The sequence below is a fragment of the Lasioglossum baleicum genome, chromosome 16 (genome assembly GCF_051020765.1).
Source record: "Lasioglossum baleicum chromosome 16, iyLasBale1, whole genome shotgun sequence".
NCBI lineage: Eukaryota > Metazoa > Arthropoda > Insecta > Hymenoptera > Halictidae > Lasioglossum > Lasioglossum baleicum.
The window spans coordinates 6382319-6388614 of NC_134944.1; positions in this window are offsets into that span (position 1 = coordinate 6382319).

Genomic DNA, 6296 nt, shown 5'->3' on the forward strand with positions numbered 1-6296 from the left:
CGAGGGAAGTTCAGGGGGGTGGTTCTCTGTCGTTCCGCGAAACTGTTCAAGTCTCGTAAAAATTCACCGGCGCTCGAAGTCCTCGTAAAAGAAACTTCGCACGGCCCCTCGCGGGGAAACAACCGTTCCAGACACGTCCTGACCTACATTCGTGTTTAGCACCGACGCCGGCCGCTTCGTGGAAATATTAAACTACTAAAGTGTCTGTATTCTCTTCTACCAGATCTGTTATAGTGTTCGAAGATGTATACTTTCATCGACGGAAATACTTTCGGTCGCGATGCAATCTCGTTAGGCGAGCTACAATCATATTTAACTACAAGAACTTTCGTGATAGATAAATTAGAGACCTAGGGGATGAAATCAACCCTCTGAGTCTACAAGAATAAAGTGTATAATAATTTTTTACAGGAAATCTCTTTAAGAGGGTGAAGGCGGAGGCTCGGGCGGTGATGTCAACCCTACGAACTTTTTTATGTTTTAGCTTCCCCTTTGTCACGAAAATTTTCTAGTGGTTCTGGACACTTCTAGTATTATAATAAGGGGTGAAATAATTTGTTCACAGCAAACCCCCTCAATGTGGATGAAGCTACAGACTCAAAGAGTAAGATCAACCCCTAGTTTTCATGTGCTTCCATTCTCATTCGTTCAACAAATTATTCCAACTAGTCCAAACGCCATTTAACGTACCAATAAAATGTTCCCCTAATAAAATTGTTCAACGATTTGGGGGGGGGCAGTAAAAATACGTTCGCTTAACGACATGATCGATAAAATCTTCTTATCTAGAAAAAGAATAAATATTCTGCGAGGACCGGTAGTGGCTAGTCGATTTTTTTGTTTTCTCTTCGGCTTTCGTAAAAACACGCGGTGTTATTTTTTCGAAAGTCGAGCGGACATTTCCCCGATGGTGGAAGCCGAGCTGTAACGTCGCGCGTCGTGAGGAAAAACAACGAGCCACCAACCGGACCAACACAACGGTTGCCGGTTTCAATTTATTTGTGAGCTGTGTGGCGGCCAGTCGCGTATTCACACAAAACTGGCACACATTAGCAGTCGGCCAGCAGTTTGCTTTGATCTCATTAATCATGGGGAGCGCGTGCGACTTCTCCGCGGGACACCGCCGCGCCGCTAGGAACGATCTAAACACCAGTGGCCACACCGTCTGTGGAGAAGCGATCGATCGTTCGCTTCGTTTGCGTTTATATTTCGTTCGCGGACGTATAATCACGACGGGCGTTCGTTTCGAGCAAATAAGATCGCTGGGACCGATACTCCTCCGGCGAAAACGTGCACGTCCCAACGAGAGATTCCGGGGTTGCCGGCAATACCATGAAATTTTAATCCCGCTCTCAGATCAAGATCCACTAAGCACGCATTTTTAAATAGGTTACAACATTTTCTTCCTCTTACCGGAAATCGTTCTGTCCACTTTTCAACCCCTTGTCAATGCGGCTTTCTTCACTGCGACGATGATTTCCTACAAGAAAAGAAACGTATCAGTATACATATAGGATGCAATGTAACAAATAAAAAATAGAATTTTATTTTTATCTTCAACCCCTTGCCCTACGATTCATTTTACGATTTATATTTATTGTACGCCCACATGTTCTCCAATAGCTGTGCATTGACGAAACCAAAATAGAATTTTATTTCGTTTTAAAGGAAATTATTAACGAAAATTTTTGTCAGAATCTGTTCACAAAATTCATCACGAGTCGGACACGATATTGTAAGGCGAGGGATTAAACTTCACAAGGAGTTCTGCTCGATATTATAAGCACAACAAATTGCCTGAAAATCGGAAGGTGGGAGTTTTGACCAGTAGATAATGGATCCAATTACATCATAAAGGGTCTAATTACACCATGAAGTGGCTCTTATCAGCGATCGACACGGCAGTCACCGCATCTCTCGCTTCAAGTGCAGCGGTGACGGCAAAGAGTGCATCGTGACGCCACCGACTCCTGAATGCCTATAGAAATTTCGTTTACAACAATGCCCATAGCTGAGCATTCTCAACGCTTCTCTCTCGATTGTACGTTCCAGGATAAGTTTGAAAGACTACAAGAAAAGGATCCGTTACATCGGTACCAAGTGAAATGGAAGGTCGCTTAACATCTGAAAAGATGTGTAGGTATGGTCTTGTGAGAATAGGGTGTTTCCCGGAGGCAGAGAACCGTCGAGATTGACTCGTAAAAGGTTTATCAGCGAGTTTGATAAATGAACACGGAAGATGACGCGGTGGAACTTGCAGAAAATCTCTGCACCCTCGCGCAAACTTTCGGTAGAGAGAAAGAAAACGCGTCGGTGAAAGGTATTCTCCGAGCGGAATTTAATACTCCCCGGTGGAAATCGTTTATTTTCCCGAGGATTTCGATGGTCTCGACGTTCTCTTTAAATGGCCCAGACAGCTCACGCGAGCTCTGGATTTTTTACAAAACCCGTAAAACCCTGCGAGAAGATCGCCATTCCCCGACCAATTCGTCCGATCACCGCTTTGTGTTCTTCTCTCTTCTCTCTGTCGAGAAAAAAATATTGTCTGCCATTTACCACGCGTAAATGCAGCGTGCACAAAGCAACGAACGTATTTATAGCTGTTTCATCGACTTTCCTTCAAATTCTTTCCAGGTTTGAAGTCGTCCGGGAATTGCGACTGCTCGTAAAAGAACGAGATTGAATTTCAATCTAGGACCTCGCGAGTTTATCGTCGAAGAATCGTGCTCCACAATGAGTGGTTCGAGGGTTTACACGAGTGTACGGGCACAGAATGCAAAAAGAAATAATTATTGTTGCGAGCCGGTTCCTCGGGTTGTTCAACTCTCGAGAGTCGATCCTAGTACCCTTCTGTGAATCACAAAAATTTTAAATTAAAAAAATACATTTTTAAAAAATACCACGTTTTTAAAACGGACTAAAAGGTACAAAATAATTTTTCCTAGTCCCATACAGATTTCTAACCCCGTACAGATAGTCCTGAAAATTTTTGATTGCGAATTTTTAATAGCTATGAAAATACTTAAAACGAAACACGTGGAGCGCAAGATAATACATAGCAAGGAGAATATAATACATCGCACTACAGTTCATATCATTTGCAGTGGAATAAGATTGTTAGCGATTTAGGTGAACTATTCATGCATCAATTATCTATTGCATGCGCCCCACGTTTTTCGTTTTAAATCTTACAAGTATCTTCATAGGTATCAAAAATTCACAATCGCAAATTTTCAGGACTATCTGTACGGGGTTAGGAAAAATTATTTTATACTTTTTAGTCCGTTTTAAAAATGTGGTATTTTTTAAAAATTTATTTTTATTTAAATAATTATTTTCTGCTTTTTAGTCTTGGGTGTGTGAAATTTTTCAATCGATTTTAAACATTTCGATGAGATTATAACAGAGACATGTAGTAAATTTCAGACGGTATTGCGACCACGTCATATCGCAAACAAACGCCTTGATAAAATATCAAAAATAAAGGTTCGACGGAGAATCTCGGTGTAACTGTTCTTTCGCTTGGTAAACAAACATTATATTATAATAATACGCAGTAACTTTGTAAACACCGCACGGAGTTCGAACGCACACTACTGAGCTCCTTCGGTGCGAAGCAGGTCAGTGGAGTGGGGATGAGTCAGAGTGGGAAAGCATAGTGGAGTAGGGGAGCGAGCGTCGCGCGGGGAGGTGTAACGGTTAAATTTAATAGTTTATATCTCCTAAACGAATAGGCTTTTAAAATTTTTTTTTTAAATAATGCATTGTCATCCAGTTCTATAAGCTATGTTTAAAATTTCAAGTATCTAGCTCATCGGGAAGTTAGTTTAAAATCAATTGCAAAATTTGTACCGAACAGACAGACAGACAAGAAAGCGAGCTAATAAAAACGTGGTAAAAACGAAGTCGAATACATTTTTATACAGCTTCGATCCTATTTATGTCAAGTGCACTTTCTCAAAATCGTATATAAAAGTCGGACTTGTGTGGTTTACTGCTTGTTTTACTGTCCAAGGACACGGCTTGTAAATCTGCCAGTTTATGCGATCCCCAGCTTTGTTTTAGGATGATTTAGCGTGTCGCACAGACTCTCTTGTTCGCATTGAACCTTTTAAATCCACAGCGTAGAAAATTTTCGTCGAGGCTGGTTCTTTATTTGATTTCCCAAGGAACCTATGCCCTATGCAGCTGTTTCTTTGTCACAACGTTTTTTCTATTTGATTTGTGCTTTGTATGTTTGCTCGTACTTCATTTTATTAGGAATCCTTTCAGGATTCTCATTTTTGATTCATATTCTGATGGGAAAATATGCAAGTTTTTTAATATGATGGATACATTGCGTATACTTTTCTCTGTTGCACTCCAATAGGAATGAAGAGAAGTTGTATCTTCCATGCACGGAATAACAGAAGGATTAATTACTCGGAAAAAGCACGTTAATGCTTGCGTCATTCCATTTTGTTTTCGCATTTGTAAAAGGGACCAACGGATCAACAAGTTGACGCAATAATAAAAATTTAATTTACATTACGTTGTGCAGTTGTATTTCAACAGGAAATCAAGCACGAATTTTTGCACTGACCTAATATCTAATTAAATAAAAATTGAAATCGGAGTGTCAAAAATTAATTGAATGAAAAACTGACTTGGAAATCAAACAAGCCTACTGAACAGTATAAAGTCACACTTGCTGAAGTTTTAAAGATATTTCACTCATTCTTGTCGTTGTGCTATAATTTTTGTATTTGGTATCGGTAATCCCTTCTTTCCAGCTTATAATTTTTCACACGCATGAACGACGCCGGTGTTACAGTTACAGCCAACGTGTTGAACGAAAATTCTACCTGGCAGGGACCTTTGTCCTAATTGGACGCATCGGGTAAGCGGCTTATCAATTTTTTAATATGAACGAGTCGCGGCCCTATCATATTCAAGGGGACGGACTCAGGTAAACCAATAAAAGCAACCGAGAACTGTTTTTTTAATGATGGTATGATAAACCCCTCTGAAACTTTCAGTATACGTTTTCATTTAGTACTAGAGGGGAGTTGTTGCTCGCTCGCTTCGCGAGTAGGGTTGTTGTAGCTCGCTAGCTTCGCGGGCTCGCGAGAGGGTTAGTGGTACGCATTTTATTTTAACAGACGTCGATAATGTAAATTTCTATTGAAATATTGATTAAAAGCTACGACGTTCGTTTTTTTGTTGTATTGAAATATGATTCTAAAAGCACTTTTAGTTTTTCCCGAATTTTCCATTCTTCCGTGATACTTTTCCAATTTTTTAAAATCTAAAAACCTGATTCGGACTACAACGAAGATTTAAAAAAAAATTAGCCAAATCGGTCTAGCCGTTCTCCCGTGACGTCGTGACCAACGAACAGCATTTGATTTTTATTATATAGATGAAAAGATGAATTTTATGTGCAAACATCAAGCGAGTTTTATTTACCTGAACTAGATGACATTTTTTGCGAAGTTGTTGCGGTCAGTTCCAATGGCGTCCGGAGTAATAGTGTTTGCCAGCAGTCCAGGGATTTGTAGTTTTATTCTGGAACAAAAATCCATCGGCAGAGTCCAATTAATAATACGTCGCATCGAAAGACATATAGCAAGATCGATCAAAAATGTTTTTCGAGCACCACCACAAATTCCGAATAATATTGATTCGATGATATCCTACCAGAGATAAAAATTGAATAACTATACAGCGCATACGTTTTCACAGGACCACGGCCATTGATAAACTATTTGTCGACCTTCGCTGCAGGCCAATTTGAGGTAGGGGCTTCGATAATGAGCCAAGAACAGGAAGGGACAGAGACCGAGAAGTAAGACGATCAAGAGAAATACGGATAGTGGGCCCCCTTGACTCCTCTTAAGGACATAGGGGGGAGAGGGAAGGGCTAAAGAAGTCCTACACGTGCGTTTTTTTAGTGGGTATTGGGGACACCGCCCACCTATGCCTCCCCGAGTCCCACACTACCCCCCTCTGGGATGTACGTAAATATATTTGTTCCGCACGTCTTTGAAAAATAAAAAAAAAAGGTAGGGGCTCCAATAAAACCGCGGTTAAATGTAATGTAAATAAAAATGACGAAATGTGAAGGGGCGGGGATAGGGGCTGTTTATTATTCGGAACCAGCTCGAAACAGTGTGTTTGTGACCGGCGAACGTGCCGCTCTACCTACGCGCTCGTGAAACCGGCGTGTACACCTCAGTTTCGCAGAGTCCGTCGCCGCGTTCGCATCCCTTTCGGGACCGGTCGTATCTCATCGCTGTGAATCCGTTTCGCGTGTG